Consider the following 22,208-nt stretch of genomic DNA (forward strand, 5'->3'; position numbering starts at 1 on the left):
ATAGAGCCAGGATTCTAGCCCTGACCATCTCCCGAGCTCATGGCCTATTGAATAAATAAATGTTGAAAAACTCAAACTAATCATTTTTTTCATCGACTAAGGTAAATTTCAACGAAGTAAATAAAAAAAGACCTGGTGTCATGTGTTAACCTTTGTTCTTTACATGAACATTGTCCTGTTTCTTTTTTTCTATGTTTCCTTCAGTGTTGGTTTGGATACCTAAGGAATTTCCAGTGAAAGAGAAATGGAGAAACAAGACACTTTCAGATCATGTCATATCTTGTACATTAAAATAAGGTATGTGCTTACAAGTAATGACAATGAATTTATATTGACTACGTATGTAATATTATATTCATTGACTTCATAACTATAATTTTATTATAGTTTAAGTGAAAACACTTCTAAAAATCAGCCCTAGTTAAAAAACACATTAAATCTATCTGATACGGGGATCTCTGGGTGGCTCAGCGGTTTAGCACCTGCCTTCGTTCAGCCCAGGGCATGATCCTGGAGTCCTGGGATCGAGTCCCCCATCGGGCTTCCTGCATGGAGCCTGCTTCTCCCTCTGCCTGTGTCTCTGCCTCTCTCTGTCTCTCTGTCTCGAATGAATGAATGAATGAATGAATGAATGAATAAATAAATAAATAAATAAATAAATAAATAAATAAATAAATAAATAAATCTATCTATCTATCTGATTCCTAAAGGTAACTCCAGGAGATTGCTTCAGTAAACAAATTTGGTCCCAGATTTTTATATTTTATTGATATAAACACATGAGTATTTTCATTGGTATTGAATAAAATTGTTATTTAGAAAATGCTATTCTCTGATTATTCAGAACCCAATGAAGTTAAATGTACTGGCACAAAATATAGTGTCATGAATCCTGATGTCACCAAACCCACAACCGACGGTACAAAGTAGGCCATACAATTAATGCTGAAGAGAAAAATCTGGGCACTCGACAAGGAACCTTTATTGACCAAATTTTCTTTCATCACTATTTGAAAGAAAAGAATGGAGAGGATGAATTCTGTTTTGTTGGATGACATGTATACAGAGCAGCATGAGCAGTAATGAGAAACCGAGATAATTATTTCTTTCTTTAAAAAAAAAAAAAGGGCAGCCCCGGTGGCGCAGCGGTTTAGCGCCGCCTGCAGCCGAGGGCATGATCCTGGAGTCCCGGGATCGAGTCCCACGTCAGGCGCTCTGCATGGAGCCTGCTTCTCCCTCTGCCTGTGTCTCTGTCTCTCTCTCTCTCTGCATTTCTATGAATAAATAAATAAATAAAATTTAAAAAAAAAAGATTTTATTTATCTATTCATGAGAGACACAGAGAGAGAGAATGAGAGGCAGAGATACAGGCAGAGGGAGAAGCAGGCTCCATGCAGGGCTCGATCCCGGGTCTCCAGGATCATGCCCTGGGCCGAAGGCAAGCACTAAGCCACTGAGCCACCCAGGGATCCCCAGTTATTTCTGTTCTGATTCCACCCACCCTCTGAGGGGCTGAGAATGTTCCACGTATTTTTTTTTTTTTTTCATTCTTTTCACAGTGGCCTTTTGGAGTCACTTGGGGATTGAGAGAGGGGTAGAAAAAAGGAACAGGGTATAAAAGAAAAGAGGTGTGTTGCAATCCAGAATGCCCTGAGAGGGAAGGACGGTGAACACTACCACAGCTGTATGTTTCCAGTCCGCTGTGGGCTAGGCCTGCAAGACAGGAGAAGGAAGCAGAATTTGAAAAAGTGCCAGTGGTTTTATATGTGGTAGTGTCATGTACCCTCTACTCTGCCTATTTTGTTTTGCCACACTTTACGCCTGCTTTAATAAGAACAATTACTTAGAAGGAGGTGGCCCACATGTCCCTTGGCGTCTGGTAATGGCCATCGTTGGAACTGTCCTAAGGGAGAAAAAAAAAATCCATATGCTTTTTCTCCTCCAGGCCACATGTTCCATGTATTGATCTGGGTGTTTGTGAAAAAGGAAACACAGAAGTGAGGATTTGGAATTTGTTATTACCCTAACTCCTTTTTTCTGATTTTAAAAGTAACGAATGCCTACTAATGGGGGCTTGGAAATACTAAAAATATGTAAAATAAACAATTATCCATGGGTGGTAATAAATAGATATCTTTCTTACTAATATTTTCTCTTATATATGTAATGTGTATGTTTGTGTGTGTGAGAGAGAGACACTAGCAATGGGTCATACAGAATATATAATTTTGTGTGCCGCTTTTTTTTTCAACTGTTAAATCTGTTTAGTAGAGACAGTTTTGCTCATACAGAACAACAGTTTACAACAGTCTGACACAGCATCAGAGACAGGGAGGCACTGCAAGCACTCAGAGCCCTTCCCCACACGCAGAGAAGACCCTGGGTGCTCCTCCACCACCTTGCCCCTGAGGGAGATGAGACTTGAAGTGTAACTGCCACCCCCTCCCCGCAAAAGACCGTGGCAAAGAGGACCTCTCCTTCCTAATGCTAGGGGAGGGCCCTCCCCTCACTGGCCTGGACACAGAAAGCTGAGTTGTTTGGGGAGAGGGTGGAGTGGCTAACGGGCAAGGAGCAGAGTCAAGACATCTTTGGTGTGAAGACCCCCACCAACCCACCCGCTAGGCCACAATGGAAATTTGCAGGACCACAAAAATGGCACTGCCTTTGCCCACAAGCTGCTTTTTTTTTTAAACTTTCAAAAAATTTCATTTCACCTGAATTTCACATGACACAAAAGTATTACCTGCTTAAACCTGTCACCCAAACAAAAGGCTCTTTCCATTCTTTAGGCCAACTTTCCTCAGAGGCAAATAAATAAGAAAAAAAATCATATTCTGTAGATCATGTATGGAAAATGTTCCCTTACAAGGACAAAAATATTTAGACATGTGATATTTAGTATAGCTTAGCATTGCAGTTTATGTTGAGAAATCTAGTTAATTGTTGGGAGGTACATCACACGTACAAAAGAACTCAATAGACAGCAGATCGTTTAACCCTAGATTAAGGACAAAACATCTGACAGTTTTTTAATATATATATATTTTAAAAGATGCTCCATTGGTGAATTCAAGTTTGGTTGGTCCTTTTTTTTAGGCTTTTTGCCCAACTTTTGAGTGCTTCCATTTTTTTCATTTTGTAGAGCTTTGTCTCTCTCATTTTCTCCATTCAGATTCTTGTTTCTTAGCAGTACACTTAGCTTTTACTCGTTCACATTTTCCTTGTGCTTTTTCACCCGATGATTTATATTTCTTTGGAATAGTAATGAAGTTTACACTTTGCTACACTGCGCTGGCTGAGGCTGGTCAACTCTGCAGTGTCCTTCAGATGAAATCTGGTCAGTGCTATCTTGTTCTTCTGGCAATGGCTGAACAACTTCTTCTTCCGACAAAGGCTAGTTAACTTTTCAAAATTGCTTCCTGAGCCTTTCCTTTTCAGCAAATTATCAGGTCATCCATCTTTGAATAGGGATTCCTATAAGGTTTGAACCTTCTTTTCCTTCCATAGCAACCTCTTGTAATTTTGCTGAATCTTCCGCTTTCTTGAAATGCAAAGCATGCCCATCAAGAACAAAATGGTTAGGTCTCCCCCAAAATTGTTAGGTCACCACATCTTTTGTTTAAATTTCTTATTCCTGAATCTGATCAGAAACTCCTTTGCCATGCATCCCAAAACTCCCTGTCTGCCACCTTGCTGCCAGCCTCTCTGGCACCATGGCATGACAACCCTGTCCTATGTCCTGCTATTTTTTACTTAATCTTATGAGATGAAATTCTCCCTGAGTTATTAAAAATTCTTCGAAAGTGTAATTTTTTTTCTCATGGTTACACAATGTGCAATGAAAGAACTAATCCCTTATTTACACATTCCCTTCCTGGAAACATTTAATTTTTTTTCCAGTATAAAAAACAGTATAGTGAACATCCTTCTTCGGTATTTGTATTTATTCCTTAGGACCTATTTCTAGAAATAATTTTTAGATCAAATCATATGAACATTTGAAGTCCCTTGTGACATATTGTCAATCATTTTCTGCAAAACCTTTTTTTTTTTTTTTTTTTTTTTTTTATTTTCTGCAAAACTTGAGCCAGTTGACACTCATCAATGCTTGAGAGTGAGGACTGGAAATAAAATTTTAAAGATAGGTAAAGAGTTGGATTCTAGATGCCTACAAATTGCATGTCTTATTAGATTGTTCAAAAAGAACAACAGTTCTCATGTTATTTTCAACTATTATGCACCCCCCCATGGGATTCATTCCATCCATCCAGTAGATGTCTATACTGTCCTCTGTGGTTTGTATACTTGTCTTTCGGAACAGAGCACCAATGGAGATGGGTATAGGCCAAAAAACAAAACAACAGCAACAAAAAAAAAAAAACCCACCAGGAAATGACACAGTGTGAAGAACGTTCTGAGAAAGGAAGTACAGCTGCCACAGTGGTACCAAAGAAAGTCACCTAACCTGAACTTGAAAGGCCATGGGAGGCTTCCTTCAGGAAACAATGGCCAAATGAATCTTGAAGGATGAACAAGTGTTAGGAATAGTGCCAAGAACAGGCATTATGTTAGCCCCACTGTGGCCACAGAAATCTGAAGAGATTTCTTCCATTCTTTCATGAAAGTCTGACTTCATCAGTGATGGTATTGTGATACCTTGAGTAGGACAAGAAGAGCAAGCAAACATTTGCGGCTGGAGTTCAGCCTTTATCAAGTTTGCCCCTGTATCTGACTCAGACTGGCTTTGGCTCCTGCTGTTCACCTACTTTGCCTCCTCATCTGGGATCTCGCAAGGCCTCTGCAAGTTTGTCTTGTTATCTACTGGGATTGCTCTGCCTGGCTTGAGTTGTTTTCCAAGGCTGCTGTCTTTGAGGTATTTTGATGGTCTCCTTTGAGTATGCTGTTAAGTGTTGCATTTGTGATTGACTCTGGGCTTAATAAACCTGTGTGCAGAAACCAGACTTAGATCCTTAAACACTGACAATTCAAAAAAATGACAAAAACCCATAAATAAATTAATACATTCAATATGGATTGAGACCACACAATTATGTACCTGTGAAGAAACAAATCGCTATAAATTATACACGCTGAGTAGAAGTATCGGTTGTTGTAGCTGAGGATGTAGACCAGGAGGACTGGCACAGGTATCTCTTTCCCCCTTTCTTTCCCATAAACCCAGATCATAGACCAGCAGGGCTTCAAGGGGCAAAACAACATAACATGATGCCCAGTTAAAAGTCTCAGCTCCAGGGGATCTCTGGGTGGCGCAGCGGTTTGGCACCTGCCTTTGGCCCAGGGTGTGATCCTGGAGACCCGGGATCGAATCCCACGTCGGGCTCCTGGTGCATGGAGCCTGCTTCTCCCTCTGCCTGTGTCTCTGCCTCTCTCTCTCTCTCTATCATAAATAAATAAAAATTAAAAAAAAAAAAAGTCTCAGCTCCAGCATCAGAGCACCTGGGTTTGAATCCCACTATGGCTTCTTATGAACTTTGTGACCTCTGGCAAGTTACTTAATCTTTCTAAGCTTCCATTTCTCTTTTGTAAGATAGAGATATTAATATCTTCCACATTATCCATAATCTAAGCTGCTATAATGAAAAGAAGCCCCCCAAAATACCATGACTTAAACAATATAAAAATTTATTTCTTTCACACAAAACACCTCAGAGCTAGGTGGCTTGACTGTCCAGTTCAGCCAGCCTCAATATGAGGCTTTCGTCTCTGAGTCCAAGATGGCTGTTCCCCCTCCCTTGGCCGTAACTGCATGCCAACCAATGACAAGGGGACAAAGGAGCAAAGGGAGCATACATTTGTTCCTTTTGAAGGCACAACCTGGAAATGGCACACTTGATTTCTGCTCACATTCCTTTGGCCGGAACTTGGTCACATGGCCATGCCCCCAGCTGTATAGGAGGCTGGGGAATATAGTCACTAGCTGTGCAACCATGTGCTCGGCAATACCCAGGCATTCTGTAATAAAAGAAGAAAGGGAAAATGGATATTGATGGTCAACTGGCAGCATCTGCCACACTGATGTTGTTGGGTTGTTGGGAGAATCAAGAGAGGTGGAGCACACAGTAGGCCTTAGTGACTAGCATTTCCCGGTATTGCTCTTGAGCCACACACAGCTCTTTCATGAACTGATACAGCTGTTGAGAAAACACAGCAAACCTGGCATAGGGTATTATATTACAACTACCCTTATAGAATGTGCTGGAGTGAAGAGACTGCCTCTGGCTACTGCAAGTATAGCTCCGAGTCCTTGTTATGGTGAACAAGGACCAGCCACTGCCCTAAACCAGACCTTCCTGTTCCACACAACAGTCACCTCAAACCTATTTTAATATTTATTTAATCAGCATTTATACCATTCCCACTATGGCTCAGGCTCTATTCTAAAAAGCATTTCCCAATATTAACCTATCTAACCTTACCACAACCCCATGAAGTATGAACTCTTATTATCTTCATTCTACATATGAAGATCCTGAGACACAGAAAGATAAACTAACCTCCCAAAGTCACATAGCTCGTTAGTGGTGAGGCCAAAATTGAAACCAGGCCCCGGAGGTCACATCTCAACTTCGACACTGTCCTGTCTGCCACATAGCAAGCAGGAATACAGGAAGCTCTGGAGTAAGTGTCCCACATTCTTAGAACACAACTGAATCATCATACCACCTCCTGCCCACTTGCAGACCTTGCTTTCTGAGAAGCACACTGATGAAAACCAATTGTGAACCCCACATAATTGAGAAAGACCACAAGAGAATGACATTACAGAGTGTCTTTGAAAGAAAGAATGGGAAGTAGTTGTGATCAAGAGCATTACAGGCCTGGGGAACCATATGGGATTGAGGGGTAGCCAAAGGAGGTGAAAAGAGCAGCAGAGAAGATGGGACTTATAGGAACAGTGAGATGAAAGGGGAGAAGGAAGACCCTTAGGCATCTCCCCATCCCAACAGCAAACAGCAGCTGGAACCTCAAACTTTGAAGATAGTAGAATGGACATTCACTGAGAAAACATATTCATTAAAAGACTCCCTTTCCACCAGGCAAGAGGATCCATTGACCTGTATTATCGCTTACATGAAACTCTCACTGTAGGCTATGTGGACGTAAGCAGATTCATTTCTGAGATATTGTATAATTAAGCAAAATTCTTCCTATGGTCTCAAGTGTCAAAAACATTGCTTCATGCAATCTGAAAACAAATTTACTTTCTTAGAATTAGAAATAGACTTTCTGAGTCTATTTACTTTATTAGAATACAATATCTTAAAATACAGCATATAATATATGCATTGTACGTTATTGTCTAGCTTACTTTGTGCCAGCTCTTATTCAAATTTTGCCCCATTTATCCCCCTTAGCCCTCCATCTTTGTCCCTTGCCTTATCTTTTATTATTCCACTTAGCAGCAACTAGGTTAATTCTCTGAAACCTTGTACCAGGATTACATCTTTCCCAGTTCCAACTCACCCTATATTCTAAATTCCAATGAACAGTAGTCACTGTTACTTGCCTCCTCCCCAGCCTCTGACATTTCAACTACTTGATGGATAAATTATAGATAATTCACTAATAAAATTTTCAGAGGTACAGTTCTTTCACTGCATGTAAAGAAGTCACATTGCTCAGCCACTGGGCCAGAAGGTTCCCTTCTCAGGAAGGCCTTCCTTATCACCTCTCTTAGTGTTACAGCCTCCTGCAGTGTTCCCAATCATACCTTCCTGCTTTATATCTTCCCCACAGCACTTCTTACTTCCTAACATACTATATAACAACCTAAATTGTTCAATATGTATTTCTCCACCCTAGAATATAGAGGCTTCAGGAGGAAGATGTGGTTTTGTTTTTGTTCTTTCTGCTTATCCTCAGCACCTGGAGTGGTATTCTACCACTCAATAGGTGTTTGACCAACATGGACTAAATGAATGAACAAATAAATGAATTAATGGGTGAACTAATAATAGTAGGACATACCATGTGACAAACAAAATCCCTTAAGGGATTTGATAAGATGTATTATTGAAATACATTATGCCCTCTCATTTCATTTTTAAATATATTTTCCTTTAGGACATGAAAGCTTTCTCATATTTGAGTGCTCTTTTAAAACAGTAATGAGGGCAGCCCGGGTGGCTCAGCAGTTTAGCGCTGCCTTCAGTCCAGGGTGTCATCCTGGAGACCCGGGATCGAGTCCCACGTGAGGCTCCCTGCATGGAGCCTGCTTCTCCCTCTGCCTGTGTCTCTGCCTCTCTCTCTGTTTCTCTCTGTCTCTCTCTCTCTGTGTCTCTCATGAATAAATAAAATTAAAAAAAATAAAATAAAAAATAAAAAATTAATGTATTCCAACCATTGTGAGCCTTCTAATATGCTGTACCAAAAAGAACACATCACTTCTGTGGCATTTCTATCAAACATGCATAACCTGAATCTCATCATGAGGAAACATCAGATGAACTCAAACTGAAGGACGTTCTACAAAATCAGTGGCCAGCACTTTTTTTTAAGTATCAGGAAAATGAAAAAGACGAAAGAACTGTCCCAATTCTAAAAAGACTAAAGAGGGGTGCCTGGGTGGTTCAGTTGGTTAAGCATCTGCCTTCGACTCAGGTCATGATCTTAGGGTCCTGGGATCCAGCCCTACATAGGGCTCCCTGCTCAGTGGGGAGTCTGCTTCTCCATGTACCTCTGCCCTTCCCCCCCCCCCCCAGGTCATGCTTTCTCTTCTCTCTCTAATAAATATATAAAATCTTAAAAAAAAAAAAAAGGAGACTAAAGAAACATGACAACTAAGTATAATGTGTGTTCCTGGATTGGATCTAGAATGAGGGGAAAGGTTTAAAGAATATTATTGGGATAACTTATGAAATTTAATATAGACTATAAATTTAATATGAATAATAACACTGTATCAGTGTTAAATTTCCTGGTCTTGATCATTCCACTGTGGTTATATAAGAGGATATTTTGTTCTTAGAAAATACATATTGAAGTATTTAATGGTAAGGAGGCATGTTGTCTGCAACTCACTATCAAATGGTTCGGAAAAAAATACATATATACCTACAAATGAAGGGAGCAAGCAAATGATAAAATAGGGGAAATGTAAACAATTACTGAATCTGGGTAAAGGGTAAACTGGGATTATTTGTATTATCTTTGTAACTTTCTGCAATTTTAACATAGCAAAGTAAACATTTACCAAAAAAATATAAATACAGAGGTCATATATAAATATTTCCTCAGGTAATACCTTAATTATAAATTGTGTAGTAGCTGATTGAGACCCAAAATGGGGTCCAGTTTAGGCCTTATGTGGGAGTGAAGAAGTAGCAAGAGAAGTAGCAAGAGTAGAAGAGAAAAAAGTAGCAAGAGAAAGGAAAATGAGAAGGAAGTGGAAGCCATTGAATTCAAACTTTACCTATGTCACATTTTTCCTTGGACCTAGTGATTTTTTTTATTGTGTTTGTAGCAACAATTTAATACACAAAGACATAAGTTAAAAAGGAAGAAAATAAATAAAAAATAAATAAATAATTTAAAAAGGAAGAAAATATAAACACAATTAGGCTACATAGACAAATGACCATATGATTTTCTTAATTCTTATATATATTATGATATAATGTATTAATACTTAAACCTGAGGTCATCTGACCAAAAGTATGATAAGCTAACCTTGTATTATTATCCTGAGATAAGGAAGGAATTACTTGCCAATGAGCATTTGTTTGTTACCCTTCATTACTGTATAATTAGTTGATTAGTTTAGTAAATATCACCTATTATCTTCAAAACAGGTCCTGATATTATGGGCCCCTTTGGTAGTGTTTAGAATATGACCTGTATTGGGCAGCCCCGGTGGTGCAGCAGTTTGGCGCCGCCTGTGGCCTGGGGTATGATCCTGGAGACCCCAGATCGAGTCCCACATCGGGCTCCCTGTATGGAGCCTGCTTCTCCCTCTGCCTGTGTCTCTGCCTCTCTCTCTCTGTGTCTCTCATGAATAAATAAATAAAATCGTTAAAAAAAAAAAAAAAGAATATGACCTGTATTGCTATGTGATCGATCACACTGTCAGGTTTAGAGATTTTTCTGCATACTATCCCATTAACAGGAACCCTGATGATACAAACCCTGATGTCTTAAGTGTGGGAGACTCACCCTACTTATGACAACATGCATTCCTTAAACAGTCTAACTTCTGATGTCCAGGTGTCCATAGTAAAAATCAACCATAAAGTAAATCTTGAGCAAAGGAAAATATCATGATATTGGAAAGGGGTTAAGGCACCTGAAGCCCACAGCAAGCAAAAGGTGCCAAAAATGTCAGTCACCAAGGCTCCTCTTCATGCCACAGTGAATTCCACAGGGAGCATCACATTTGAAAGAAATGTCTAGCAGTGGCTAACCACAGGCTGCGTGGATGGGGAATTCAACATCGACTATGGACAGAAGCATTGCACTGGGCTGGGGACAGAGGAGGTATGTGGTTTGTACTAAGAAAAGTATATGTCCTCCTTATAATGAATTCTGTTGTTATTACTTTTTGTCCCTTCCAAACTACCAATACGAAAGCCCTATGCTCTAAAGTGAAAAAAAAAAAAGTATTTATAACTGTCAGAGATATAACCTGAAACACAACAGTCTATGAAATCAGCCACATAAATTGTGAAACCAAAGTCAAAGTTACAGTTCTATACCAGTGTTTAAGGGAAAAGGGGGAGGGGATCAAGATGGGAAGCATATTTGTAAAGAAAGAAACTAAAAAAACAAAGTATTGCATGTGCAGCCATGTGAGGAACCCCATCTAAACCATGTCAGAGGGGATCCCTGGGTGGCTCAGCGGTTTAGCGTCTGCCTTTGGCCCAGGGTGTGATCCTGGAGTCCCGGGATCCAGTCCCACGTCAGGCTCCCGGCATGGAACCTGCTTCTCCCTCCTCCTGTGTCTCTGCCTTTCTCTCTCTCTCTCTCTCTCTCTATGTCTATCACGAATAAATAAATAAATCTTTAAAAAAATAAAAAAAATAAATAAACCATGTCAGATCATCCAAACACTCCACTCCAAACCATTTTAGCCACTGTTTATATGTATCTAGGAAATGAAAGGTAGATCGAATACAATGTCACTACAGCCAATAACTATAGCAAACACTCCTTCCCTCCAAAGCATTAGAAATTTGTGGTCGTGGGGCCAGGAAGCCTGAATCATAATTAAATGCAGATGTGCTATTATTTAATGCTCTTGTGGATCTAAAAGAAAGATGACCTGGGGGTCAAAGCTAGTACCTCCCTGAGAGCCCAAGCCACACAGTTGGACTGAGGACAAATGTAGCTGTGGGAACCTGGCTGCAAAGGAAGGCTTTGGAGGAACTAAAGAGATAAGGTTGAGTTGATGGAGAGTAAATCGTCTGCCCTCATCAGAGAAAAAATAAAGGAAGGAAGGGAGGGAGAGGGGAAGAAAGAAAATGTGGGTAAATAAACAGTGATCAAAACTCAACTTGAAAACGTTAAGGAAAGTTCTATTTGTCCGGAATAAAAAGATGGAATTTGCTCCAGCGAAGTCCAGGGAATAGTGGCTGATGCAGGGATCAAAATAGAGAGGTGGAGGAAGCAAAGTCTGGCTACAAGAGACCTTTCCACTTAGAAAACTTCCTACTTAGAGCAGCACTTGCCTAGGAGACCGCAGAGGAAAACATTGTGTTTCATCATAACTGGTTCTTAGCAGCTGCAACTGGTTAGGACTGTAAACCCTGAGCACCCCAGGCATGCCTGACCTCAGGGAATCGAACTTCGAAGTATTTCTTGACCAATGGACTGCAGGTCCTGTTTAACCAGCACACAGGTTTGTGGACTTGTCCTTTCCTATCCAAGTGTTAGTTTTCAGTCCTTGATTTGGAGCAGTGAACAACTCTGGACTTTTTCCCCTTGGCAAAACCACTCAGTAAATTTCCTCTGTGATCTACATTCCCTTGCCTGGTGAGTTAAGAAATACTTGACTTTATTTAAGCACTGTTGTTTTTTTTTGTTGTTGTTGTTGTTTTTTTAGCTGAGGAATGTGAACAAGAATGATTAAGTACTGATGTGTAAATGAGCTAAAGGTGACTCTCGTCCCCAAAACTGGATGAAGTCTGAAAAAGAACCCGCTCATGTTTCCTAGTTCTGATGTGGGGGCAGGGCGACTGAAGAGAATGGTAAGTGTGGTCTTTGTCAGTGCAGTTCTTGGATCCTTGCCACCCCTGCTGGTCCTCCACCTCCATCCCAACGCCTTTGGTTTCCTCATTATCACAACAGTGGACAACTGGAAACCCCTCCCTTCCTGCTGGAGCTGTCAACACAGCTCTTCTCTTACAACTCAGATCCCTGCTGCCAACAGCAGGGCCATATCTTGGCATTGCTTCTAGTAGACCCTATCGCAGTCACCAGGGTAACTGCCACCTCCTCTTGTTTGATAGGCATGGCCTTCAACAATCTTTTACTGCTCAGCCAAGTACCTCTCCTGGCCCCTGCTGATGTGCCCATCATATAAGGAAGACCAACATCCAATTTTGTCTGAGACTGAGGGGCTTCCAGGGATATAGGACTTTTCAGTGCTAAAATGGTAAAGTGCCAGGCAAACCAGAAGAGACTGGCATCCTGCCACCATAGTGGTTACAACTGTCACTGCTGACCTGTGTCTTAGAATTCAAGGTGGGGACAGTGGAATCAAAAGCATGCTCATGTCCTAAGAAAAACTACTGAGATTGCTTTTTCCTCTGCCTTGAGGGCACTCCACTGGATACCCTGGAGAAACTCACACACCTCCATTTCCTTAGATGGAACTAAGCAACCCTAGGAAGCTGCATTTCCTCTCTGCAGTCCACCCTGTGACACTCTGTGTCCATCCCACTCTCCCCAATGCTTTTATCTTAGGGGAGGACCTACCCTCACCACCACAGCGATATGGCCCGTATTTATAATTTACTGTGATTTTTAATATGTGTGCAGTGAGATACTGTGTGGATGTCTCCCATTTTTTTTTTACTTTAAAATCTGCTAATATGTTATGCTAAATGCTAAAAGGTAAGGGATACTTCCAGATAAGTATACTTGCAGATTTTTTTTTCTCCCAAAAAAAACTCTGAAATCTTTTGAGGAGAAATTTCTTAATCTCACCAAAAACTTTTTTTTAATCAAAATGGAAATTAATTTGCTGGTTTAAAAAAAAAAATTCTTGTTTATTTATTTGACAGAGGGAGAGCACAAGCAGGGGTAGCGGCAGGCAGAGGGAGAGGGAGAAGCAGGCTCCCCACTGAGCAAAGAGCCTGACCTGGGGCTCAATCTCAGAATCCTGGGATCATGACCTGAACCAAAGGCAGGTACTTAACTGACTATGCCAACCAGGCACCCCAATTTGCTAGCTTTTATAAAAGCCACATATGCTTATTTCAAGTGCTTTAGAAAACAGAGAAAATCATATAAACTTAACCAAAAATATCCCAAATCCTACCATTCCAAGATAACCACTGTTAATATTTTTTATCAATTAGATAAAACCAATATTGTGTATGTCCTTCTAGTTTTTTTTAAAGATCTTATTTATTCATGAGAGACACACACAGAGAGAGAGAGAGAGAGAGAGAGAGAGAGGCAGAGGGAGAAGCAGGCTCCATGCAGGGAGCCCGATGTGGAACTCCATCCTGGGACCTCAGGACCATGCCCTGGGCCGAAGGCAGGCGCCAAACCGCTGAGCCACCCAGGGATCCTTGTCCTTCTAGTTTTATCTATGCATATATATGTTCTTAGATATAGAAGGCTTTAAATAAAAATAAAATCATATAATATATACATTATGTATAAATATTGTGCATATATGCATACTATATACCTTTTCATTTATTAATATATCATGCACATCTTTCCATATCAATAAATAATAACTCACATGATAATTTTTAATGGCTGTATGGTATCCTGCAGATGTTTACACTAGGTGTTCTTTACTGGAAGTAGGGGCAGCAGAAACTTCCCAAGGAGAAACTGTTAAGAAAGCATTTTTCTTAGGGTCTATCTCCATTCATCACAGTGTTGGCACCTCTTAAAAATCTGCCCTAACTGCAATTCCCAAAAAAGTTTACAGAGTGTCCATAAAATAAAAATAAAATAAAATAAAATAAAATAAAATATCTAAAAGTGCATCTTTATCAAACATCAGCCAAAAAAAAAGGAAATAGAAAACCCAAAGGTCTGGTCTAATAGACAGTGCATCTGCAATGTACACAGAAAACCATTCCTGAAAACAAAAAGAGGCAAAAGGAGCTCAGTTGCTGACTACTGGCAGTATAAGCCTGGGAGGTGAAAGACAAATTTACAAGAGCTAAAGAAGCTAGCAGTCATGAAGGGAGCAGAGGTAAAAACCAAAAAGGAACACAGGACAGCCCCTAAGATAAGAAAAAGAAGGCAAATATGAAAAGGACTCTCCAGAACTTGAAGATTACAGTAAACAATAAAGAGGAAGAGCACTAAAAAGCAAAGGTTTCAGAAAGCAGAGCAAAGTACAAATCAATACTTACGTGTTTTTGGGCAGCCCCAGTGGCTCAGCAGTTTGGTGCCGCCTTCAGCCTGGAGAGTGATCCTGGAGACCTGGGATCGAGTCCCATGTCAGGCTTCCTGCATGGAGCCTGCTTCTCCCTCTGCCCCCCTCTCTCTCTCTCTCTGTGTCTCTCATGAATAAATAAATAAAATTAAGAAAACTGTGTTTTCTTAAATCGGAAAAAAACTTCTAATTATGACACATTTCATATTTAAAATTTTGGATGTGATGTAATTCATATATATGTAATGAGGATACGTCTATTATAAGTAATAATAAAATCAAACACCATGGACACACCACTCAGCCTAAAAAATTAAACATTACTAATATAGGTAATGTCTTTTATGTATCCCTCCCTGACACTTTCCTCTCTCCCTCTTGCCTGCCTTTATAGGTCAGCCAAACACAAATGTTCTATAAATATTTGGAGAACAAAGTCTACATATTTTTGACCTTCACGTAAATGCTATCACATTGTTTGTTCTTTTGTAAACATGAAATCTGCCTCAGCAGAGTCCATCTGTAGGAGGTAGGGGTGGATATGTCTGATGAAGTAATGGGGAAGGCCAAAGAAAAGTCTCCCTGCCTGAAGGCCAAAATGTCTCCTATTAAGAACTTAAAGTGCACTATCAAACATCAGCCAAAAAAAAGGAAATAAGAGTTTCCTGGACAAGTCTACTAAACTGGTAGCAAGAAACAATGCAACCTACTACAGAACAACCCATCCTACAAGAAGAAAATCCAGGCATCAACTTCGGGATCCAGAACAAAACCTAAATTACCAAAGAGAAGTGATTCTAAATGCACCCTGGGAGCTGTGATGCAGATTTGGAGTGCAAATTTAATTCCAACAGTACTGCAAAATAAAAGATTATTCTTTCTGTGTATTCTTAACACACTAGAGCCCAGACAACACTGCTTTAACATGCCATCAACAGACTGGAACCTAAAGGGGAGAGAGTCCTTCTTCCTCACTCTGCCAAGGTCAACCTTGGCCTCAGGAGGGCTTAAGATGCACTGGCAGGAGGACATGGTGAAGCCACTGGCACCACCAGAAACACAGACAGCTTCCCTGACACCTAGCAGGGTGGAGTAGCAGCGTGCCTGGCTGTCAACTCAGATATCATTTCAATATATGGGGACACTCTACTGGAATTCTCAAAATATTTGAAAGAAAAGTTGGTAAGGGCTTGGACTTCCTGTGTCTGAGAAGCTAGTGAAATTGGGGTACTGATGCTAATGTGCCTCCTATTCATCCTCAGGCTGGTGAGGTCTGAGGAAATTTCAAGTTATAACCACGTTAGCAGGTAATCCCAGGTAGAAGTAGGGTACCGCGTGGGGAATCCAGGGACAATTCAGTTTGCCTGGAACTTAGGATCTCTGGAAGTTACTGGAGGATGTCTGGAAAACTAGGTTTCTCTCAAGTTCTTTGGGACCTGGAAAGCCAAGCTAAGGGGTGTAGACTGCTAAGGCTTACTGAGTCCTGCTGAAAATGTTTTAACACACAGTGGCATGCTCAACACTGTGTTTTAGGAATATCAATTGGTCAGCAAGATAAAAAAGAGGTCATAAAATGGAGAAAGTGGAGATCGGAAAAGCAGTCATAAGAAGAGTCTGGATAAATTGAAGAATAGTGGCCATGGGACAGATTCTAGAGCAACTGTGAGGTAGAATTGATGAGGCCTGGGCACTTCACCCGACACATCATTAAGTGATGTTTGCAAATCATGCTATACTATGCAAGTCAACTATGTATGAAACTTGCTGAAGTTTAATGCCTTTGGATGTAAAGCCACAAGGATACCTAGAAAATATGTCACTGTGGAATTGTCAGTGTTGCTGTAACTACAGTACGACAGCTCTAACACATACACATATTCTTCACATATATCCTATATTTCCCCCTTTTTATTTATTTAAAAGAACAAACATCTTAGAAGGAGAGAGATGAGCATGTCATTTTCCAGACCTTCAGATTGTTAGCCTGGTCGTGTGAAGAGAAATCTGAAAATTATGCTGTGCTTTATTCTAAAGAATCTGAGAAGCCAGACTTCAAGTGTCCTGTCTCCATCCAGATTGCGCATGTTGGGGCTTTGAGTGAGGTCTCAGGTGGGTCTCTGCTCACATGCCTACCAGACATAATCTGCGGTCAGGACCACTGTCCCACAGCGCTGCAGGTAAGGACGCTATTTTATGTGCTGGCTGTGACACAGGAGGCTACGAGTGAAGGGCAGGCCTAGCATTTTCCTAACAAGAGAGCCATGAGCTCTGTTTTGAAAAGATTGTGTCCCCAGTTTAGAGAAAATGATTTATACATTGATTGGTCTATTCTAAGTGATTCCAAAAGAGATGAAGGAGAAAGTGGCCTCTCCAGTAATGACCCCATTCCAGCGACTCCTCTTCTGTTGAAAAGAAACCATTGAATCTTAACTGAATGGCTCATGCCCACTTGCCAATCCAGCGCCCCCTAACCTGTGTCCCATGATTATCATGTGTGAGTATGAAGAGCGTGTGGCAAGGTGGAGGAGGGGACAACTCTTTTAACTTCTTTGAACTTTAAGAGTAATACATTTATACTTTAGCCAAGAGGGTTTTTTGTTTGTTTGTTTGTTTGTTTGTTTGTTTACTTGGGTGTTTTAGAAGAACAACCCATGCTTCTTATAAAACAGGATGCAACAAAATAAAAATGCACAAAAAACGAGAGTCCTTCCCCATCATGACCCACTCTTAATGCCAAGCTTGTCTTCTCTCTCTCCCTCTCCCTTTCTCTCATCATTCGGTACAAACTGATCTGAAAATTGCTTATGTTACTGAAAAATACCTTAAGACTATGCTTTCCTGTTAACATACGTAACTACACCTTGTTCCTTCAGATCCCTACGTGATGTTCTATAGGATGTGCACACCGTGAGGTGTGTAACCACTCTCCCAGTAACAGACATTAGGTAGTCTCCAATGTTCATTTTTACAAACAATAGTGTCATAAATCTGTACTTGACTGTACAGTTTTGTATACCTTGATAAGTCTTCCTGTAGGATGAATTCTTAGAAGCTGGATGACAAAACCCCTCTCTCCTATCCACAACACTCCTGCACTAGCCAAATATCCGTCACACCAGCCTTCAAAGTCAGGCATCCACTGTCTCTCCTCCCCCACTCGCATCCATTCCCAACTTTCATCTACACACTGCCACTAGCCACTGGAGACAAACCATTTGTTTTATGCTCAGGGGATTCGGCCAAGCAATAAGAAGCAAAAATTAGTGTCATAAATATAGAACAAGCTTAGTCTGAAAAAGAGCCTACTGAGAAATAATGGATAAGAAAGTGGGTACTCTGAGGTCATAAAGTAGACTGAACATATTCTTAGAGTCCCCTAATGGGGACTTCGTTCTTAGTTTTGACTCCTTGTCTCAGTGCTGGGTAGAAAGAATTTCTAAATATTTTAGTAGATTCTCTTTTCTAACTAATAGCTCCTTCATTAGGCAACTTGTGCAAGGAGAAGCAGACAGGCTGGTGCCGACCGTTGGCAATGCATGTTGCAAGGTTCCTTTGCAAACCACATGTCATTTAATCCCCACAACCATCCTGGGAGGGGTAGAGGTTATGACAGGGGCTCAGCAATGATGAGGTGACTTACCCACCTAGTGAGTGAGGTCTAGGGTTCTGAGACAGGTCACCCTTACTCCGAAGCTCACGTTTCTTTCAGTCTTTGAGAAACTTGGTCATAGTCTTACTCCAGACCATTCTCTCCAGACAAGTGGTTAGGTGACCTCCTTGCACAAGTGCACCCCCTCGCTAGAATAAGAAGAGAAAATCATTGTTTCTGCTGGGTTGGACAGCAGAGACTGAGTAAAATACAACTTAGTCTCTAAAAGTCCTTTACTCCTTACAACATGTGATAGAACATGAAGGCGGAACCCAAGTTCAACTGAGGACTGAGGGATGGGCAAAGCACCACCTATTTTTAGGAAAAAGAAATTCAGGGATCCCTGGGTGGCTTAGCGGTTTGGTGCCTGCCTTTGGCCCAGCGCGCGATCCTGGAGTCCTGGGATCGAGTCCCGTGTCGGGCTTCCGGCATGGAGCCTGCCTCTCCCTCCTCCTGTTCCCTCTCTCTCTCTGTCTATGATAAATAAATAAATAAATCTTTAAAAAAAAAAAGGAAAAAGAAATTCTCAGACTGGCTCATAATGTTGAAGAATGATTAATCTTTGGTTACTTGACCTTTGAGTTAAGCAAATGGAAATAGATTAGAACTTATTTTTTTAAGAAATGTGTATTTCCAGAGAAATTCATGCCTCGCAAACAGTAAGAGCCTGTGATTATTTAGCCATTAAGACAATCCAGAGGCTCTCAAACCCATGAGCTATAAAATGATCTTGTAATTAATATAGGCCAAGAGCTTTCTCCCTGAAGCCCTTTTATTTTTTTAATATTTTAAAAATTTATTATTATTATTAATTCCAGTATAATTAAGGTACAGTGCTATATTAGTTTCAGATGTACAATATAGTTATTCAGCAATTCTATACATTACTCAGTGCTCATCATAAGTGTACTCTTAATCCCTTTTATCTGTTTCACCCAACCCCCCACCCACCTCCCCTCTGGCAACCACCAGTTTGTTCTCTATATTTGAAAGTCTGTTTTTTTGCCTCTTTTTTGTTGTTGTTCATTTGTTTTGTTTCCACATATGAGTGAAATTGTATGGTATTTGTCTTTCTCCGACTGACTTATCTCAATTGATGTTTACCCTCTAGATCTATTCATGTTGTTGCAAATGGAAAGATTTTGTTCTTTTTATGGCTGAATAATATGCCAATATCTATGTAATACTCCACATCTTCTGTATTCATCTATCAGTGGACATTTGGGTTCCTCCTATACTTCAGCTATTGTAAATAATGCTGCAATAAATATAGAAGTGTATATACCTTTTCAAATTCGTGTTTTTATATTCTTTGGGTGAATACCCAGTAGTGGAATTACCGGATTATGTGGTAATTTTATTTTTAATTTTTTGAGGAACCTCCATACTGTTTTTCACAATGGCTGTTACCAGTTTGCATTGCCACCAACAGCGCACAAGAGTTTTTTTTCTCCATCTCTTCACCAACACTTACTGTTTCTTGTGTTTTTTATTTTAGCTCTTCTGACAGATGTGAGGTGATATCTCATTGTGGTTTTGATTTGCATTTCTCTGATGATTAGTGATTTTGAGCATCTTTTCGTGTGTCTGTTGGCCATCTGTATGTCTTCTTTGGAGAAATGTCGGTTCATGGTTCCTGCCCATTGTTTAATTGGTTTATTTGGCTTTTTGGTGTTGAGTTGTGTAAGTTCTTTATATATTTTAGATAGTAACCACTTACTGGATATATCATTTGCAAATATTTTCTGCCATTCCGTAGGCCATCTTTTTGTCTTGTCAATGATTTCCTTTGCTGTGCAGAACCTTTTCATTCTCATGTAGTCCCAATAATTTATTTTTGCTTCTGTTTCCCTTGCCTCAGAAGACATATCTAGAAAAATGTTGTTATGGCTAATGTCAGAGACATGACTGCCTATGGTCTTTTCTGAGATTTTTATGGCTTCAGGTCTCACATTTAGGTCTTTAATCCATTCTGACTTAATTTTTGTGGATGGTATAAGAAAGTGGCTCAGTTTTATTCTTTTGCATGTAGGCTGTCCAGTTTCCCCAATACCATTTGTTGAAGAGACTGTCTTTTTCCCATTGCATATTCTTGCCTCCTTTGTTGAAGATTAGTTGATGAAATGATCGTGGGTTTATTTCTAAGCTATCTATTCTGTTCTCTTGATCTGTGTTGTCTATTTTTGTGCCAGTACCATATTGTTTTGATTGCTACAGCTTTGTAGTATATCTTGAAATCTGTGATACCTCCAGTTTTTTTTCTTTTTCAAGATTTATTTGCTATTTGGGGTCTTTTGTGGTTCCATACAAATTTCAGGATTTAATGTTCTAGTTCTGAGAAAAATGCTATTGGTATTTTGATAGAGATTGCATTAAATTTGTCAATTGTTTTGGGTAGTATGGACATTTAAATAGTATTTGCTCTCCCAATTCATGAGCAAGGAATACCTTTCCATTTGTTTGTGTCACCTATAATTTCTTTCATCAGTATTTTATTGTTTTCAGAGTACAAGTCTTTGTCTTTCTTATAAAACAGGATGCAACAAAATAAAAATGCACAAAAAGCGAGAGTCAGTTCTAGTAGGTTTTTGGTGGGGTCATTAGGGCTTTCTATATATGGTATCATGCCATCTGCAAATAGTGAAAGTGTTGCTTCTTCCTTGCCAATTTAGATGCTTTTCTTTTTCTTATCTTGTTGCTGAGGCTAGGCCTTCCAGTACTATGCTGAATGAAAGTGGTGAGAAAGGACATCCTTGTCTTGTTCCAGATCTTTGGGGAAACGCTTTCAGTTTTTCATCATTAAGGGTGACATTAGCCCTGGGCTTTTTGTATCTGGTCTTTATTATGTTGAGTTATGTCCTTCTAAACCTCCCTTGTTGTGGATTTTTATCATGAATGGATGTTATACTTTGTCAAATGCTTTTTTTGCATCTATTGAAATGATCATATGATTTTTATCCTTTCTCTTGTTGATGTGATGCCTCACATTGATTTTCAAATACTGAGCCACACTTACATCCCAGGAATAAATCCTACTTGATCATGGTAAATGGGTGTTTTTTTTTTTTTTAAGTTTTTATTTATTTTTTTCATGAGAGACAGAGAGAGGCAGAGTCACAGGTAGAGGGAGAAGCAGGCTCCCTGCTGGGAGTCCTGTGGGACTCCATCCTGGGACTTAGAGATCACGACTGAGCCGAAGGCAGATGATCAACTGTTGAGCCACCCAAGCATCCCTGAATGGGTTTTTTTTTAATGTATTGTTGGATTTGGTTTGCTAATACTTTGTCGAGGATTTTTGCATCTATGTTCATCAGAAATATTGGCCTGTAGTTCTCTCTTTTCTGTAGTGTCTTTACCTGGTTTTGGTATTAGGGTAGTGGCGGCTTCCTAGAATGAATTTGTGGGCTTTCCTTTGTCTTGTTTTTTGGAATAGTTTGAGAAGAATAGGTATTAACTCTTCTTTAAATGTTTGGTAGAATTCAGGGCATCTGGGTGGCTCAGTCAGCTAAGCATTTGCCTTCAACTCAGGTCATGATCTCAAGGTCCTGGGATTGAGGCCTGCATCAGGCTCCCTGCTCAGCAGGGAGTCTGCTTCTCCCTCTCACTTTGCGGGCCCCCTGCCCCTGCTCCCCGCACTCTCATGTGCACATGCTCTCTCTCTCTTTCTCTCTCAAGTAAATAAATCTTTAAAAAAAATAATAAATAAATATTTGGTAGAACTCACCTGTGAAGCCATCTGGTCTTGGACTTTTGTTTGTTGGGAATTTTTTTATTACTGATTCAATTACATTGCCAGTAATTGGTCTGTTCAATTTTTCTTTTTTTTTTTTTTCCTGATTCAGCTTTGGGAGGTTATATGTTTCTAGGAATTTATCCATTTGTCTTCTAGATTGTCCAATTTTTTGACATATAATTTTTCATAATATTCTCTTTGTATATTTCTGAGGTGTCTTTCTGAGGTGTCCATTGTTATTT

Source organism: Canis lupus, chromosome 18, assembly GCF_003254725.2.
Source record: "Canis lupus dingo isolate Sandy chromosome 18, ASM325472v2, whole genome shotgun sequence".
NCBI classification, from domain to species: domain Eukaryota; kingdom Metazoa; phylum Chordata; class Mammalia; order Carnivora; family Canidae; genus Canis; species Canis lupus.